The sequence below is a fragment of the Hyaena hyaena genome, unplaced genomic scaffold (assembly GCF_003009895.1).
Source record: "Hyaena hyaena isolate Hyena2069 unplaced genomic scaffold, ASM300989v1 scaffold_80, whole genome shotgun sequence".
Classification (NCBI taxonomy): Eukaryota; Metazoa; Chordata; class Mammalia; order Carnivora; family Hyaenidae; genus Hyaena; species Hyaena hyaena.
The window spans coordinates 3,377,890-3,397,731 of NW_024080712.1; the positions used below are offsets into that span (position 1 = coordinate 3,377,890).

At 42.4% G+C, this 19,842-nt stretch overlaps 1 protein-coding gene across 6 annotated transcripts in view; it reads left to right on the forward strand.

Moving 5' to 3' along the window:
• Nucleotides 1–19,842, forward strand: part of REPS2 (RALBP1 associated Eps domain containing 2) — a 220,926-nt gene that overhangs the window by 36,035 nt on the left and 165,049 nt on the right. The gene's annotated exons all lie outside the window — the stretch shown is intronic.

A 19,842-nucleotide genomic window follows, 5' to 3' on the forward strand; every position in this document is an offset into this window, starting at 1 on the left:
CTTTTAATTTATGGCTCAATCAATTTGCTTCAACAAGCACTTAGTTAATCGATAAAATCAAATCCTTTATACCAGAGCTGTGTGTTACGAGTTGAATTTTGTTCCTGCAAAAAGATATGTTGAGGTCCTAACCCCCAGTACCTTGGAATGTGGCCCTATTAGGAAATAGGTCTTTGCGGATGTAATCAACTTAAGACGAAATCATACTGGAACAGGGTGGGCTCCTAAGCCACACAAGGAGAATGCCATGGGAAGATGAAGACTGGAATGATGCATTTACAGGCCAAGGAACTCTTGGGGCTACTAGGTGTTAGGAGAGAGGCATGGAATGGATCTTCCCTTAGAGCTCTCCGAAGGATCTAACCTTGTCAGTACCTTGATTGTGGACTTTTGGCCTCCAGAACTGTGAGACGATGACTTTTTATTTTAAGCTGTCTAGCTTGTGGTACTTTGTCACAGCAGCCCTGGGAAAACCAGTACACTGGGTTTTAAAACTTCTAAGAGTATTTTAAAAAATGGGTTGGGCATGCAGAGGCTTCTTAATCTGAGTCCTGAGACATTTGGACTGATGCTTTCTTTTTCCTGGAAAATCTCACTGTACCAAACATAGACAGTCTTCATTGCTCCAGTGTCCTTCCAACTTCCTTACGTTTTTATTGCTAATTTGATGTGCTTGAATGCCAGCCAAAGAATAAGGTAAATGGTAGATGCAAGGACTGGGTGGTTTCCATGGAGACTTCTCAGAGGAGCCTTTCCTGTCTCAGTTCAACAGTTGTCAGGGAAACATCGAGTTTCCATTTGTGGGGTCTGCCAGTTTAAGTGGCTCTTGCCAACTTAAGAGGATATGGTTAAACCTCTTCAAAATCCTAATACAGAAATTCAGAGCAGAGCTTTTTAGGTTCTCTTGAAGTTACAGTAAGTTTTTCTGTAATTTAGGGGTATTTTAATTAGTCCTCTGCTTGAAGTGATCAAACTACCCATTTGTTTATATGCAGGAAATGCTGATTTTGAGCTTTGGGAGAGGAAAGCTGAGGTTTGTAGAAGGAAAGGCCCAAAGCCAGAGAGCTGGTGTCCAATGCCACAGGACTTTAGTTCGTGACCTTGAGCATGCCCCTACAACATGAGAGATCCAAGAGGACTGCCCTCTGTGCAGCTATGTACAGGCTGTGGAGTTGGCAGACTCAGTACTATGTGTCTATTGCTTCTAGTTAGCTGTTGTTGGTTCAGTGGCTGGCATTGGTGGTGGGTTCATGGAAATGGTGGTGAGAGCACAGATTCTGGATATAAGCAGTTGTAATAAATGGAAATCTCTAGGGTTATCACTATTGTGACAGCTTCCCTATTGTGCTGTTTATCAGTCAGGTATGGTAGGTTGCAAAATCCCCCAATACTGTGCATTTTTAAAAATCAAGCTGTGGAGTTTGTGTTTCCATCCTTAGAGTCTTGGCTGGCCTTCTGACTTGTTTTAACCATAGAATACAGTAGAAGTGAACCTTGTGCAAAGCCTTGAGCCTTGGTCTGAAGAAGCATTTCACCTTCGGTTCTTGCTGCTTGGGAGTTCTGCCTCCACGTGGGAAAGCCCAGGCTTACCTGCTGGAGGATGAGAGGCTACGTGGAGGAGAATGGAGGCAGCCAGTCAATCTGATAGCCAACTGTGGAAGCATAAGTGAGCCCGACCTGCCATCAGCAGAGCCTGGTCCACATCAGTATAATTGCCTGGCTGAGCTCAGCCCAAATTGCTGGCCACCAAATTATGAACTTATAAATAAATGTTTTAAGGACTAAAGTTTTGGGGTGGTTTCTCATGTAGCAGTAGATAATGGGTAGAACTGAGTTTGAGTGCTCTGGGCCAATCAAGGCTCACCTTTGATCTGTTCTCTATAACACCCAGGAGTTGTAATAGTCATGTTAGTAATAGAAATTACCTGTGGGTAATTTACGCAGAAAAGGGGTTTATGGGGTAGTTCAGTCTTTTCCTAAGAAAGATGGGGAAAGGGCTTGAAAAGTGCACAGGAGGCAGCACTGGCAGAACTACAGCCACATCACGTCACAGATTTGGTCTGGTGAAGATGGTGGAACTGTAGCTACTGAATATCGGGTGCTGCCAGGTATACCTCACATCGCCTGGACTGGACCTCAGGTGTGGGGCTCGGCACCTCTGTTGCCCCCTGGAAACTGGCATTGCTGCTGTTTTCAGAAAACAGTGATTTTCAGAGAGCTACTCTTCTGCTTTGCATACTCGTTCCTGAATCAAATGCCCTATAGTGTGTCTGGCCAAGCTTAGGTCCTCTGTCCATTCCCTGATTGAGAAGAAATCAGGAAAATGAGTATTTGACATTTTTAACTTATTTAGCCAAAGGCAGGTAGAAAATTTTATAAACATTGGCAAGGGGTTGTGCTGCTGGGCAGTGAAAAGAAAAATGGCAAAATGTTCATTAGTTTCTATTCTATACTCCAGTTAACTCAGTTATAGCACAGTTATGATGAAATCAGCTTTGTAATTTGTTCCTTGGTTCCGTGGAGAGAAAATACTCAGTCTGAGCCTGTACCCTTTACACCTGCTCCTTTTCTCACAGATGTGTGCCCATGGCCATTTGGAAGGCCACAAAATAAGTGGGCCCTAATTTGCATGTATCTCTGGTTGCCAAGGTACAAACAGTGTGTGTCTTTCAGTTGGTAGGCCCAGAGAGACTCCATTCATTGCCACAGAGCGCCACCTAAGAGAATGAATGAATGAACGGAAAATAATTAGTGAACATAAGGGATTGCCTGTTGGTGCAGTGAATTTGGTTATGTGACATTTGTAATATAAATTCTTGGGCAGCAAGATCTTTCAGGTCATTTTTCAGAATTTCTCTAATGATCATTCTGAATCTTGAAGTGCCTATCTGCAAAACCATTTATGTGGGATTATTTTAAATATTAGAAATAATACATAGAAAAGTGTCATGTTTGGAGAGTATGTAGTGGGTGCTTGAGAAATGTTAATCCTTTTTTTTCCCCTCAAAGTTCTTGGATACACCTACCACAGTCATATCATATCTTAGCTCAGGCTGCTGTAGCAGAATACCACACACTGAGTGGCTTATAAAGAACAGAAATTTATTTCTGACAGTTCTAAAGGCTGGAAGTCCAAGATCAGGGTGCCAGTATGGTCAGGTTCTGGTGAGGGCCCTCTTCTGGGTTGCAGTCGGCTCGCTTCTTACTGTGTCCTCACATGGTAGAGAGTGAAGCAAGCTGTCTAGTAATTCTAAGGGTACAAATCCCATTCTTGGGGTCTCCACCATCACGATCTCCTCTAATCCTAATAACCTCTCAAAGGCCCTGTTCCCTAATACCATCCCTTTGATGGGTAGGGTTTTCACTTGGGAGGGGGGGCAAGCATTCAGTCCATAAAAGATTATAAACCTTTTGAGGATAGGGACTGTTCTGTGTCAAATATGTGTAAATTGTCAGATTTCTAGGCATGACTTGTGAAAGTGAACTGTTCTTGGGGTAGGTTGTCTTGGAAGAAATCAGGACCTAGATCTCAGCTCATCCGTTGTGCAGGGGTGCCATTTTAGGGGGTGGGATGGGTGGATTGTATCAGATCAGGCAATGCAAAGTCAATCGGCCCGATGGAACAGTGTCTACAGGTGATTCAAGGTACAAGATAGGAGATACACCTGGGTCCTAGGGATGTCCCTCCTGGGAGGCACAGCTCAGTGACAGGAGACCTAAGAGCAAGGAAAGTTTGGTGGTTTGAGTGTCAGGGAAGTGTCAGTTGGTACTTGGGGGTAAGGCACAGGGACAAGGACAGACAGTTGAGAGCAAGGCCAGGCCTTAAATGATGGATGTCTGGTAAGCCAGAGGGGAAGGAGGATGGATGTTTCTTGCTGGGACAAAAAGGATTTGGTCACGGAAAGAGGTTAGTCTCCTCAATATAATGTGGCCATTAAGTCACAGTAGGACCAGTAGCAGAGTGGATTTGGGGCTGGGTTCTGGCTCATTGGGCCGGAGAATCCATAGTGGATTTGCTATGACGACACCGGGGGACTTAGTGTGCTGGTTGTCATGAGGCCCTGCTGTGGGGAGAACAGTCATAAACAGGGAGGGGGCCAGCCTCACTTTCAGTGCCCTGTGGTATAGCCTAATTTGAGAGGGGGCGGCGGCTTTTTCAGATGGAGGCTGCCAGAACGTCGGGGAGGGGAGATGAGCATTTGTTGTCTAGTTGGATAAGGTCTTTCCTAGGAGTTTGACAAAGAAGCCCAATTAATGAAGTCAGATTTCTTACCCCATCAAACAGTGCTATTTCTTTCTTTTCTTTTTTCTTTTTTTAAAAGTAGGCTCTATGCCCAGCATGGACCCCAACGTGGGGCTTGAACTCAATGACCCTGAGATCAAGACCTGAGCTGAGATCAAGAGTCAGACGCTTAACTGACTGAGGCACCCAGGTGCCCCCCCGAAAGTGCTATTTCTTTCTGTATGAGTTTAACTCTGTGCTGGAGGGTTCTGATCTGTCTGGGGTTAGGTTGGAGAGCGAGAACTCTAATGTGATCTGAGACTACACTTCCATTTTTGCATTCTCTCCCAAAGCATTTTGAGGATTTGTGTGTAACACACAGATGCTCCACTAACACGAGGTGTCCTGGCTTGCTCTGTTTCTCTCACTAAGGCACTAGTTTCTTTGGAAAGGAAATGTGTATATGAGTGAGTGTATGTGTGCCTGTGCGTTCATGAGTGGTATAAAATAAAAGATATATAGAATGGGCTAAAATGAACAAACTTACAAAAATACCAGATAACTCCAACCTAAATTTTATTTTATTTATTTTTTTAAATTATTTTTTAAATGTTTGTTTATTTTTGAGGCAGAGGCAGAGCATGAGTGGGGGAGAGGCGGAGAGAGACAGGAAGACACAGAATCTGAAACAGGCTCCAGGCTCTGAGCTACCTGTCAGCACAGAGCCCGATGTGGGTCTCGAACCCATGGACCGTGAGATCATGACCTGAGCCGAAGTTGGATGCTTAACCAACTGAGCCACCCAGGCGCCCCTCTAAATTTTATTTTTGAAAAGCACTAAAATGTCAATAAACAAATTGAAAAGCAAATCGTTTGGCTACTGAGATAAGTCAGAGTTGCCAGAACCGGTAAAAGCTTTAGATAATCTTGGCAGTGCATCTGTGTTCACCTGAGATTTTGCTGCCTCTAGCTGTACAAAATTCTGTGATATGCAGTGCCTAGAAACCAGGGTCAGACTCCTAAAATGAAATTTTTTTCCCTAATCTGAACCACTTCTCCATTTTAATTTGCTTCTAGTGTTATGATTGCGTGTGAACGTTTCCTTCATTTCATTGATTCCTGCCATTTAAGTCAATGCCTGGGACACAGTCGGCCCTCAGTAAATGTCCTTACTGTAGATTCTATCATTCTTGTCCCCTATACTTTTCTCCTACATCATAGTGACTGTCTTCTTGGGGTGGACAGGATGCTTCCTTTGTACCTGGGTGGTCCACTCTCCTGGGGCTCTTCCCTTCTTCCCTTGAAGTGTTAGATCCCATTTTGTCCCCAGACAGGTGTCAACCCTGAGGAACTCCTGACCCTGAGATGGGTGCCTGCACATGTGCAGCCAGTTGGACAGCTTGAAAAGCTGTGGCATTGGCTTGCCAAAGAAGGCTTGCCTAGTTTACAAAAGTCATGATAAATCATTGTCATCAAATGTCATCACTACTTATATATAATCTTTCCTCATTCCAAAAAGCAGTCTCCGTGCATGATAAAATCTGTTGAATCACTTTGTCCAACTGATACATGCCAATCCATTGTGCAAAAACCAAATAAGCTAGCTTGAGGGTAGAATTTCTTTGAGTTCTTGTCTTTAAGAACCATTTTAGTTTCATGGTGACTCCTTAACACATGTCTTCATTTTTTTTTTTTTTTAATATTTTTATTTTTATTTCTAGGAGAGTGAGAGAGACAGCGTGAGCAGGGGAGGGTCAGAGAGAGAGGGAGTCACAGACTGAAACAGGCTTCAGGCTCTGAGCTGGCAGTCAGCACAGAGCCCGACGCGGGGCTTGAACCCACGAACCGCGAGATCATGACCTAAGCGAAAGTCGGACGCTTAACCGACTAAGCCACCCAGGCGCCCCATCACATGTCTTCATTTTAACTCAAAAGTGATCTCTTTCCTGCAAAAACAAACAAAACTGAGTAAACTGAAAGTTCTGGGAGGATATGTTGTATTTCTCTTTGGCTTTGTTTGCTTGGAATCAGATGATTCCAGGATGACTTACCTGAAGTCACCTGAGGTGGTTGCTATCCTGGGATCAGGTGGTGTATGTGATCCTTTAAACCTGAAAAAAATTTTTGAATAGGTTGATGCATTCATATAAGGCACAAGTCAGTGGTACAAAACAACTTTCGTAGGGGATCTCTCAATTTAGTGAAGAGTTAAAACTCAGTAGCTGTATAACTTGCCCTCAGGAGACTTGGGCATTGTAGGGGGGGGTGTAGCAGGTATACTGAGAACTGTAATACAAAGTAGAAGTGGTAAGTGCCATGGGGAAAGGTTCAAACTGTAGTTTTAGCTTTTACCCATAGAGTTCCTTTTTATAGAATTTTTGGATCTAGAAAAAGCCTTGTGTCCTATGTAGTCAGACTGCTTCATTCCAGTAGATGAGACTTGAGAACAAGAGAGGTGAGGTGTCATCCCCTTGGTCACCCAGTTAGACAGAGCTGCCTTTGACAAAGACAGCTTGCTTCTATAAAGCAAGCTGCTGCCTCGTTCTGTGTTGGCAACTTAGAGGAAAGAGCACTGTTTTTTGTGTGTTAAATTTGGGCCTGATGAGTGAGGACCGCTGCAGCTTTGTCTAGCTGGGCGGGCAATTTGTTTTGAAATTAACGTTTAGAGCAGGTGGGAGGGGAATGGTTTTGGGATATGTCTATAATATTTTCTGCTGACATGGTGGGGCTAGGTTTTGTCTCTTACTCCTCACAACTTTTCTAAAATCATTTTAAGTAGATAATACATGTACATGCTTCAAAATTCAAAAGGTATAAGAGGAAATACAGCAAACTCTTCCCTATCCCTGTGCCTTGGCCACCCCATAATCTTCCCTTCCCTTGAGGGCAGCTGGCAGCCAAGTTTGTTAGCTTCAACTTCCAGAGATAGTGTATAAATCTATAAATAAATGCATCTACAGTCAACCCCCTTAACAAATAACCTACTATACCCACTACTGTGTGCCTTGCTTTTTTTGTTTCAGCAGTTAAAGCTGATGATCTTTCCATGTCTGTATACGAGGAGCTTCCCTATTCTTTTTTTAGTTTGTGTGTTTTTTTTTGTTTTTTTTTGGCAGACAGCTGAATCCACTCTAGATAGTTAAGCCAGAGAGGGATTAGGACTTTAGGTAACTTATAGGATTGTTTGGAGGGCTGGAGGAACAGGCTAATGTCTGACTTTCCAGAAACAGCCCCAAGCCACACATCGCACTAGTATTAAGTGGAAGCCGCCCAAGCTCCTGCCTGCGCGGTGCAGCAGATAGCAGGGATTTGTCTCCACTGCAAGTGCTTCCCTTGTCCTCCTGAGCCAGGAACCAGCTTTGCAGTTATCGCAGCTCCCCACCTGCAGGGTAGATGCTCTGAGCAGCCTCTCCTCCCTTACGTGTCTCACTTCTAAAGCATAGTCATGTGTGCATATGTCTGATCCATGGAGACTTGGTCACATGTTTGCAATTTAGCTGCGAAGAAACCTAGATATTTGATCCTCATCTTTCAAGTTGGGAGGTGAGGCTGGTAATATGAGAAATTGCTCCCAATAGAGAAAAGCTTTCAAAAGATGGTTAATCACAGGTATGACAAATATCTATTAGAGTTGCCTAAAATTCTGTTGTGTGGTTGTGTGGTTGAACCATAGTTGATTAATATTTTAGATGAGGGACCCCTAGGTGTGTGTTTTCCAATCTGTATCTTAGTACGTATCGAATCACCTTGTACATAATTCATTTTGCTTGTGTAAAATGGAATGTCAATTGAAAGGTAGAATTCCTAGATCAGAAGGTTGGTTGTAATTCTTGTGCATAATTGCCAAATGGTCTCTAGATGTTATACCAGTCTGTTTCCATGAGCAGTGTACAAGTTCCTGATTTTTTTTTTCCCCCCAGAGTCTTTTCCCTGTTCAGATTTCATCTGAGCCAGAGTGGCAGGTTGGGTCTTCCCCACTACTGGGGTGAATTTTGGGCCTTGGGCCAAGAATGCTGGCAAACCAGATCTGGGCCATAACCTCTGCCAATACAGCCTGTTTTTTTTTTTTTTTAAGCATCTGGGCTGGATTCAGTGTATAGTTTATTATAGATTCTCTAGCCCGAAATTAAATGACATCTTGGGGAATCTGAAAGATTATGTACCTTCCAAAATTGATTTGCAGCTTGGGAGGAGGTTACATGTTAGAGGACTTGGATCATTATGTGTTCACAAATGCAGGACAGTTTTTTAAATGTTGATTTTTTACAGAGTGAATGGGGGAGGGGCAGAGAATCCCAAGCAGGCTCTGTACTGTCAGCGTGGACCCCGACGCGGAGCTCCAGCCCACAAACCGTGAGATCATGACCTGAGCTGAAGCTGAAAAGCTCAGCCAATTGAGCCTCCCAGACACCCCTGCATAAGGACTTTTTTAAAAGAATGGTTATGAAGACTTATAATACATTTTCCCCTTTAAAAATAAAAAGCAAAGAAATGAAATAATCCAGACAGAGACAAATACTACATGGTATCACTTAAAATGTGGACTCTTGGGGGGAAAAATGTTGAACTCCTAGGAACAGAATAGAATGGTGATTGTCAGGGCCTGGGGTAGGTAGGGGGTCGTGCTAGGGGGAGAGGATGGTAAAAAGGTAAACATTGTCAGTTATAAGATGAATGTGGTCTGAGGATCTGGTGTAAAACATTGTGACTATAGTTCATAACACTGTATGGTATAATGGAAATTTGCTGAGAGAGTAGAACTTAAGTGTTCTCACACACACACACAAAAGTAAGTATGTGAGGTGATGAGTGTTAATGAACTACGGGAGACTCCTTTTACAGTGTGTATGTATATTGAAGAATCACATTGCACACTTTATGACAGTTTTGTCAGTTTTCCCTCAAAGCTGCAAAAAAGGGCAGACTCTTATTTTTGGGGTGTTAGTTATTGCATAGATTTTGCTTGTAACTGAAATCTGGCATCCAGTTGCTCCAGTCGGTTGCTGTGGAAGTATATGGTTACACAGGAAGCCCTTATTCAAAAGCTTCTGAAAATTTCAAACAAATGGGTAGAAAATGGGGCATAATACATGTGTGTTCTTCTTTCCTAATGGAAGTGTTCAATCTTTAAGCTGGCATTTACTTAGTATAGCTGGTTATTTCAAGAAAATACCCTTTTTCTGCATGGCTAGTGAGGGTTTCTGCAAGGATACAAAGTATGGCTCAGAGAGGCAGTGTGGGGGGTCGGTAACCCTTACTGTAAAGGGCCTGACAGTAAATATTTTAGTATTTTGTAGGCCAAGAGACAAAATTGAGGATGCTATTTGGGTACTTACTTATATAACAAAAGACAAAACAAACTTCCACAAACTTTTTATTGACAAAATTCAAAATATAATAACCCACCACAAAATTTTTTAAGTAATACAGGTCTGCTAGTAAGAAACATGGGATTCTTGTTTTGGATAAACCTTTTACCTGATGGGATTCAAAGTTAGTGTTTCCTTTTTAAAAAATGTTTATTTACTTTTGAGAGAGCAAGCGATCAGGGGAGGGGCAGAGAGGGGGACAGAGTATCCAAAGTGGGCTCTGTGCTGACAGCAGAGAGCCTGATGCAGGGCTTGAACTCACAAACTGTGAGATCATGACCTGAGCCGAACATCCACCTGAGCAACCCAGAAGCCCCCAGAGTTAGTGTTTCCTAATCATTAAATTGATTGCAAATGTTCATCTGTAAAAACCATTCTCAGCTCACGAGCCATACAAAACCAGGCAATGGTCCAGATTTGGCTTGTGAACATTAGTTTTCCAACCCCTGATGTAATGGGGAGACCATGAGCTTTGGACACATGTATGTGTAGGTTTGATTGGCACTGAACTTGTAACCTTGAACGTCTCACTTAACTAAGCTGTGGTGTTTATTTGTGCATAAGCTGGAGATAATGACACATACCACATGGAATAAATATCTTCCCCATTTTTGGGGGGATTTTGAATTAGGATTCCAGTTCTGTAGACGTTGAAGTTAAGTTAGCTAAACTTACTTAGAATTAGTATTTAACGAATTCACAAGCGAGTTTGTCAGAGGGTAGAATATTCACATGGTCTCAAAGTGCTGTGTCAAAGCATGTTTTTGTAAAGCAGAGAGGTCTGGCTGTCACCACCTTAACCAAATGGCTAAGCTTGGCCCTCAGTGGTGGAATGTTCTAACTTTATGATAAGTGCCCCTCACTGATGTGTACCTCTTACTCTATCACAGTATCACTTATATGGTGTTCTTGCCAGAAAGGTTTGATGTGAACGTTACCACAAGGAAATGGACAAATCTACAATGTGGACGTTCTGCAGGAGCATTGTGAGCTTGTGAAAGGATTCAGTATCATGAATAATCAAGGGGGATTGTGCTAGATTAGGGAAAGATTAAGGAGAGATAATACAAAAATGTGATGCATGAACATTAAGTCTTGGTTATAAAAGAGAAAATTCAGTTCTATAAGCCATTTATAGGACAACTGAGGGAATGTGGGTATGGACCATATGCTATGGAATAATATTAATGTTGATTTCCTGAGGCAGGGTGATGATGGTGAGATGGTGTAGGAGAGTATCTCTGTTTTGGGGAGGTGAATAGTAAAGCATTTAGGGGTGGGGAAGGAAGAGAATGAGAGAGTGAGAGAGAAAAGAATAAGTTATTTTGTTCAGTGCTGCTCAATTCCTAGCATGGCACTGAGCACAGTGCTTTTAATGGGGAGATACCCAGTGCATTTTAAACTATTAACTACTTTCAGGTATTAGTGGGCTCTACTCTGTCTGAAATTATGACTAAGCCCTGAATGTCTGTCCTCTCTTTAACAGTGTGGTACTTTGGCTTAGGCATATACTATGGTACCTGATGTTGAGTAATTGGATATGGGGGTTCATATTTTCTTGGGCAGCTCACCAGGTCCCTCTGGACTGAAAGTCCCTCTTGATTTTTAGAATCTGTAAGTGGACAGAAAGGGAAAATTCAGGATAGTTGATCTGACTCTTCAGCTGGTACAGCTTGCAAGCATGCCCTTCAAATAGTCCTCTGTATTTCTTTAAAAATGTTTGTGTGTTTATTTTGAGAGAGGGAGAGAGAAGGAGAGAGAGGGGAGAGCGAGAGAGTGAGCGCATGCATGCAAATGGGGAAGCATCAGAGAGGGAGAGAGAGAATCCCAAACAGGCTCCCCATTATCAGTGTAGAGCCCGATTAGGACTTGATCGATTGATCGAATGAACCGTGAGATGGTGACCTGAGCTGAAATCAAGAGTCAGAGACTTAACTGGCTGAGCCACTCAGGCTCCCCTAGTCATCTATATTTCTGTTTTTGAGGGTGACATGGGGGCTGCCATCCCCTGGGGGTATGCTGAGTAGGGGGAGGCTTGGAGGAAGAAGCCTGCAGTGCTGTTCTCTGGAGCATCGAGCAGCTGGAGCACTACTGACATGTCCTGGGCTCCGAGGCAGAGGCCAGGATAAAGCATGGTGGAGGCCTTTCCTGGCACTGTGATCCTAATCAGGCCTTCCTAGGTGGGCACAGACAAGATGGTATTCTCTTATATTCCTGCAGGAGCCCTTATGGCTATATGGTGTGAGATGACTAAAGCCAGTTTAGCAGCCACTTGTAAAAGTAATTACAAGATGAGAAAAAGAGGAGCAATTCTGCTACTACAGGCTGTGAAAATGAATTAATTCAGCAAACATTCATTGAGCAAGTGAGAAATAGCAAGCATTGTAAAGTATGAGTCTGGGGGTACGAATGATAAAGATACGCCGTTGCCTTGTGCTGGGCAGTTGAGGGGTAGGGGAAGGAGATGGGGTACAGTGGGGATAATGACCAAAATACAGAATGTGCTATATTGCAAGGCTAGTGATGTGATAGAAACCTACTGAAAAGGGTTATGGGAATGCAGAAAACATGCCCTGTGGAATTAAGGTTGCAAACATATGGTTGGTCCTGAGGTGATCTGAAGACTGAGCCTTGCGGGCAGTGAAGTGGGGGGACCTCCAGCCCCCCAGGCACAGGACACAACAGGTGCCCAGAGGCCTGAATGGCTCTTACGTGTTGAGAGACTGTTTGGCAGCTGGAGTGGCTGAAGCTTTAGATGCAGGGTGGGAGGAGAAAGACATGGGGTTGTTGGAAAGGTGGTTTGGGTCAGATGGAAAGGCCTCCAGAGCCATGCCCAGGAGTCTGGGTTTTACAGGAAAGGGAGTGGGGAGTCCTGGAAGTCCCTTTGAGTTCGGGGGTGATCTTGTTTTAGTAAGACATCATAGAGGGAGTGTGGAGGATGGCATGTGAAATTGCACGCATCTAGGGGAAGGACTTGACGCAGTTGATGTGTGAGCAAAGAATCTGAACTTGGCAGCTGCAGCAGAGAAAGAATAGAAAATAAGGGTCCACTGGTACTCTTGCAGGCTTCTTTCAACCCCTCCCAACAAAACTTTTTACAATTTTAAATCTTTCCAACGTTTTTAAATCTTTAAAAATACTTGAAAGAAAGAAGCTTATTCCAACCTTTGAACGGTTCTGAAAATTTATTACATTTCAACTAGGAAAGAAAGTATTATTTCAGGCATACTGGAACATGTGTGGACTGATTACTCAGCACAGTCGCTTAATCTTTCAAAATTAGGTAGTAGGGAAGCTATTTTAGTGGCCTTCAATCTTCTTCCACAACTTTGTCCAGGTTCCTCCCAAATGGTCGGTGTATTTTTCTGATTTGTATCCAGCACCCCCACAGTTTAGTGTACATCTGTAAGCTGTAAGGAAGTTGATTTCATCCATTCCTCCCCCTGCCCCCATCTTTGGCCTTCCACCTGAGAAAACAAATAACTAGTCCATAGGTTCTTGTTCTGCGTCAGAAACTTGCCCAACGTGTAAACCGAGATGGATCCAGCTGAGAGTGTTATGGGTTTGGAGTTGAGACTTAAAAAGAAGAGTGGAATCTTTGTATTTTTTCTTTATTTTGAGAAATGCTTGGCAACTTGGACTGTTTGAAGGAGGAATTATATAAAATATCTCCTGCTAATTGACTATCTGGGATAAAGTACCACCTTATTTCCTTCAGTTTGTGGTAAAATATTTCTACCCACAATTGAGAGCTTTCATGGAGAATTTAATTTAGACTGAGAACATCTTGAACCTTGACAAACAAAACTTACAGAATTAACCTCCTTTTTGAATTGAGAGGTCTCAGGCTGACAAGGGTCCATATATAAGTTCCAAAGGCTTATAATTATCTTCTTGTGGCTTGAGTATTTCATAAAGTTCTTGACCTGTCTCTTGGGGAGTTGGTGTACAGAGAGCAAGAAAAGTGACCTCTGTGGGCTTATCTCACATATGTAGGTATATTCCACATTTGTTACAAAGCAGTGATTCTGTGGTACATGAGACCGAGGGACACTTTCCAAGGCAAATAAAGCAGTTGACTAATGTCAGATTTGGGTGCTGGTCTCAAAGTACCATATGGAGGTTTTAGTAGCAATTTCATTTACCTTTAGTTAAGAGCTTCTCAGTTCTGTGTATTATTTACGGCAAAGGAATAACTGAAGGTCAACTTGATACTAAATTAAAGCTGACAGAAATAGTAGTTGTTAAATTGTCCACATGTCAGGAATTATTTCTTAGGGATTATTCTGCAAGGTCGTTATATTCATTCTGGAATGCACATTGATGATGTTGGTGTTTTTTCCCATGTATAGGCAAGCCTGTACCTAAAGATGTGTTATTTATTCACAGTAAGAGATGTACAACTGTTACTTTTTATCTGTGAGGGTTGGTTCATTCACTTGATTGAGAAATTTTTGACCGCATCTTGGATGTCTACCCTTGTGCTAGGAGCTGAATGGAAGTTATCCCTTGCCTTTGGAGAGAAGACATTTTAATGGGAGGCAGAGAGAAACAGATAATTAAAATATAAGTGCTGAAATGGACATGAAAACGCTTGAATGTGGAGAATTTCAAACGTACACATTAGGTACAGAGTAGGAGAGTGAACTCCCAACTTCAACACTTCGCAACTCTGGGGCTTTCTGGTCACCCATACGATCTCCTTACTCCCCCTTTTATTTGAAAGCAAATCCAAGACAGTATATCACGTGATGGGCATTTATAGCTATTTGAAGAGTCAGGATACACAGAGAAAATAAAGTACACCTGGGGATTTGGGAAGGCGCTACAGAGAAGTGGCATTTAAGAATGGAGGGAGTGGGGCAGCTAGGTGGCTCAGTTGGTTAAGGGCTGACTCATTTTTTAAACATTTTTTTGTTATTTTTGAGAGGGGGATGTGGGCGAGAGTATGTGAGCTGGGGAGGGGTAGAGAGAGAGGGAGACCCAGAATCTGAAGCAGGCTCCAGGCTCTGAGCTCTCAGCACAGAGCCCAGTACAGGATTCGAAATCACAGACCTTGAGATCATGACCTGAGCCAAAGTCTGATGCTTAACTGGCGAACTACTCAGGTGGCCAAGGGCTGACTCTTAATTTTGGCTCAGGTCACAACCTCACAGTTTGTGGGTTTGAACTCTGCATTGGGCTCCCTGCGTGCGCGCGTGTTTGCTTGCTCGCCCCCTCGCTCACTCTCTTTCTCTCTCTTTCAACATTTCTCATAAACATTAAAAAAAGTTCAGTTTTATGTAAAAGGTATGGAACCAACGATTATTGAGTATGGTTAAGCATTGCATTAGGTTCATTTAGCACACTAGTACATTTTTTTCTTCACAATAGTCCTATGAGAGGCAATATCTCTGTTTTACCTATGAGAAAATTAGGTTTCAGGCAATCTGCCCAAAGTTATAAAACTAATTAGTTTTCTGTGTTGGAAGCCAACCTTGAATTGAAGGCTATGTAGTTTACCACCTTCTGCATGGAGTGCATAGATACCGAGATGTAAAACCACAAGATGTGTCTGACACTGGGAGGAGTGGAATGCAGCTACAGAACTTGTGTTGTGTGTTCTCGCATCCACCTATCTGTTGTGTTCATAGATGAAGCTAGAGATGTGGTGAGGGCCAGGTTGTGAAGGGACTTTAATGCCATACTGAAGAGACAGAATATTGTCCTGAGGTGGGTGGAGTTCCAGGCTGATGTGTCTTAAAGCATGAGAACAGTATTGTCAGCTTTCACAAGGAAAAGTGTGCAGACACTGTGGAAGACGCAGTAGAATTGGAAGATGAGCTGAGGTGAGTATGGGTCAGAAAACTTACTTACTCAACTCCTATTAAGTATAGACAGTATGGAAGAGAATGAACTGATGAACAAGACACACATCTCCCTGTTTCATGGAGGTTAGTAGAGAATTAGTCACATGAAAATGGCCTGTTGTAATGTTGTGATTTATAGTAACAAATACATATTTGGTCTTCAACCTACTTCCAGGCACAGAGCTCCTAAAAACCCTTGGAGTTTCTTGTGATTGGAATGGAAAACATGTCTTTGATATGTTAATGAGACAACTCTGGGGAAGCCGTTAGCAACCACAATGGGGGCTGGATGCCTAGGGAGCCAACCTTGTGATTAGAGGTTTGGAACTTTTGATACCTGCCCCATACAAACCTCCAGGCGGGGAGGGGGCTGGAGGTTGAATCCATCAGCCGTGGTCAGTGATTTAATCAACCATGCTTTTGTAAGAAGCGAACGTAAAAAAAAAAAAAAAAAAAAAAAAAAAAGGCTTCAGAGACTATCCGTGTTGGTGAGCACAGGGGGATTTGGGGAAGTCCGGTGCTCCAAGGGAGTATAGGAGCTCTGAACCCTCCCCCATACCTTGCCCTATTCATTTCTTTTTGGCTGTTTCTGGGTTATATCCTTTTTATAATGAACTGTTAATTTACTGAGGAAAATGTTTCTTTGAGTTTGGTGAACTGCTTTAGCAAATTAACTGAATCTGAGGAGAGGGTCATGGGAACCTCTGATCACAACCTGGGCTTGTGACTTGGTGTCTGAAGTGGGGCAGGGGCCAAGAGGTAGTCTTGTAGGACTGAGCCCTTGATCTGTGGAGTCTGATGCTGCCTCTGGGTAATAGTGTCCGAGTTGAGTTGAATTGTAGGACACCAGGTGGTGTCTGGAGAATTACTTGGCACTGTGTGGGATACCTCCCTGTCCACATGTTGAAATTGGTATCTGAACCATAATACCTAAGATTCCACGAAAACGTGATAATAAACTTCCTGATTCTCAGAAAAAATGCAAAGTAAAACTACACTGAGATACTACCATACTCCCATTAGAATAGTGAAAATGAAAAACCCAAAAAATACCACGCGTTGGCTAGGATGTGAAGCAGTGTGGCCATAACTACTAATGCTGAACATACACATATCCGGTAAGCCAGCAATTACTGCTCTTAGATAGGAACCTATAGAGAAATGTATTTCACACCAATGTATTCCAGTCTACATGTCTTGACAAGATAATGTGCAAGAATGTTACAGCAGCACGACTCAGAATAGACCCAAAGTGGAAACCATCCAAATGTCCAGTGGCAGAAGGATCAATAATTTGTGATATATCCACACAAGTATTAAATAACAACAAAAATGACTGGACCATAATTTCACTCAACAACTTGAAGACTGTCACAAACAGCAATGAACAAAGAAGCCAGACATGAGGGTACACACTCTTTAACTATTTAGTCTTGCCTTTTTCTGAACTTGATACAATCTGTGGTATTAGAAGTTAGGAAAATGGCATGTGTGTAGCAATTGAAAGGAGCTGCAAAGGCGGCTTTAGAAGGCTTGTGATGTTTTATTTCTTGATTCTGGGTGCTAGTTACATAGTTGTGTTCCATTCGTGAAAACTCATCTCCCCATGCACTGTACACTTAGGATTTGTATGCTTTTCTGTATGTATATTATGTATATTATGCTTTTCTATATGAATATTATATTTCAGTAAAAAGCTAAATATAGATTAGAAAAAGTTTAAGTTCCAGAGAGCAATATTTCTTCTACAAATAAATTCTGATAATTAGTAATGATGTCTACTTGTTCATTTGAGGAAAACTGAACTTTTTTCTGAAAGCCACACTCAGGGGTTCTTCACCTCTCTCAGTATTAGTGCCTGCTCCTTTTGCGAAAAGAACAACTAATGGGATAAAGTTAGAGAAAGGTAAATCTGTCCCTGTATGGTTAAGTGTGTGAATTCTATTTAAAAAAAAAAAAATCTGTCACGATAGGGGTGCCTGGGTCGCTCAGTCAGTTGGGTGTCCGACTTTGGCTCAGGTCATGCTCTCCTGATTCGTGGGTTTGAGCTCTGCACTGACAGCTCAGAGCCTGGAGCCTGCTTCCGATTCTGTGTTTCCCTCTCCCTCTGCTCCTCGCCCGCTTTCACTTTCTATCTCTCTCTCAAAAACAAATACATTAAAAAAATTTAAAAATTCTGTCATGATAGCCAGGTGAGACACTAGGAAGGGTTAAGGCCCTGGCAGAGGAGAAGATAGCGTTGATTTGGGACATGGCTCAGTGGTAGGATCAACTGGATATGGTTACCATTGAATAGAAGTTTCCAATTTAGGATGTGGAATAGCTGATGTCAGCAACTGAGATGAGGGCTGCCAGAAGATTAGTTAGCAGATGCCAGGCTGTGTGGGGAGGGACAAATGAGTCTGGCTGATATGTAGTATGTCTGAGATGGCCTTGGGTATCCGTGTTAGAGTTTTGGAAAAGCCCATGAGGTGTTAGGTTTGGAGAAAGTGATTTGGATCATTTGGATGGTAATTGAACCCTGGAGAGAGAATGAGATCACTCAAAGAGTCTGATTCTCTAACTTGGCGGCACATTAGAATTACCTTGAGAGCTTTGCAAAAATACCCATGCCTGGGCCACACAAATTACCAATTAAAGCAGAATCTTTGGGGGATAGGGCCTAGCTATCTGTATTTTTCAAAAGCTCCTCCAATTATTGTAATATGCAGCTGGACTGGGAACAAAATAAGACAAATAGATCAATAAATCAGACAGCTATGATTGATTGGACACTATTGTCAGGACTGCTAATTTAGCTTTCATGAGGTAAGTACCCTCATCTCTTTTTGTTCTTATGGAGAAACTAAGCCATGAGAGTTAAGTAGTTTGCTTTAGGTTATGCAAACAGCTAATTAGTTCCCCGGGCCAGGATTCACAACCAACTCATTTACTACAGGGGCTGTTCTCTTTACTGTATAACATCCTGTGAAACAACCTATTAACTAGTAGCAAAAAAAAAAAAAAAACAAAAAACAAAAAAAAACCCCTATAAATCATTTGAAGTCTTTGGAAATTGACTTGAGGACATGCAGCAAATGGAGAAACATTGAAGAAAATTTGCTAAATCTTGGTAAGAACAGTGAATCTGCAGTATTTGAGCCACAGCCTGCTTCCCACCTCTCCCCACAAAGCTCTGTTCATGGCGGGTCCAGCCAAGAAGGTAGGATTCTCTCCCCCCAACCCCAGTTCCTTAGTCGAGGGCTAGGAGAGGTGTACCACCTGCCAGGAGAAATACTAGGATTATCAGAAGGAGGGAAGACAGAGAGAGAGAGAGAGAGAGAGAGAGAGAGAGAGAGAGAGACTAATCTATACATTCAAGAAGCCCAGCCCTGTCCTGCCCCCTCCTGCGGCTGCTCCGCTGTCTCTCGGTGACTACAGGCTGGGGATGCCTGCAACCACAGTGAAAATGCCCGCAGTTGGGCCGGGGGCATGGGTGTGAGGCCAGTTACATACCACAGAGCTCTGTTCTTCCAGAGATCCAGCAGCCTTTCTTGAATAGTAGACACTCCCTGGCTAGCTGCAAGCCTTCGGTTAATTTCCAGAGCTCTGTTCATTTTCTTAGTTTTCTCATTGTTTTGATGGAGGAGAGAATTTTTGGAAGCTCTTAAAACCCGCATGTTTTTTGCTGACGTCCTAGTTGAATTTTTATAGGAATTTTCTTAAGATTAATTAGTGGCTGTTTATAGTTTGGAAATCTAAAAAGCCCATCCGTAAGGACCAACTAAAAAAAGGCACGGTGTATATTTATAGCAGAATATTATATAGTTAAAAGAAAGATGTGATTTTCATTGCTCTGATAGAAAATATTTTTCTTCAAGGTATAATGCTAAATGAAAAACAAGTTGCAAATAGTATGTGGTATTCTCTTTGTATCAAGTATTGGATAAACAAGAGGAAAAACACAGGTGTGTGCTATATATACACACATTTATATACATCTACATATATATATATGCATACAACATTTCCAAAAGAATATAATGTTTTTCTTGGGGCCATAGGAAGTAGGGGGTGCTTTTTAGATCTTCACCCCACTTAACTATTACTTGAGCTTTTGAGTATTTGAAATAATTTTTAAAAGTTACTGAATATTTGTTATTTAAAAAAATTTTTTAATGCTTTATTTCTGAGAGAGAGAGAGACAGACTGCGTGAGCAGGGGAGGGTCAGAGAGGGAGGTACAGAATCTGAATATTTTTAAATTACCAATAGGATAGGTGTTAGTTTAAGGTCTGCAAATTAAAGATTGCAGAATCTTGAAGATACTTGTGCTCATAGGCCCTCCCCGCCTTTTGTTTCTCTGAAGTGAGCACTCCTGATTGTAATTTTAATGTTTAGGAAATCCTGTTGCCTGAAGACTT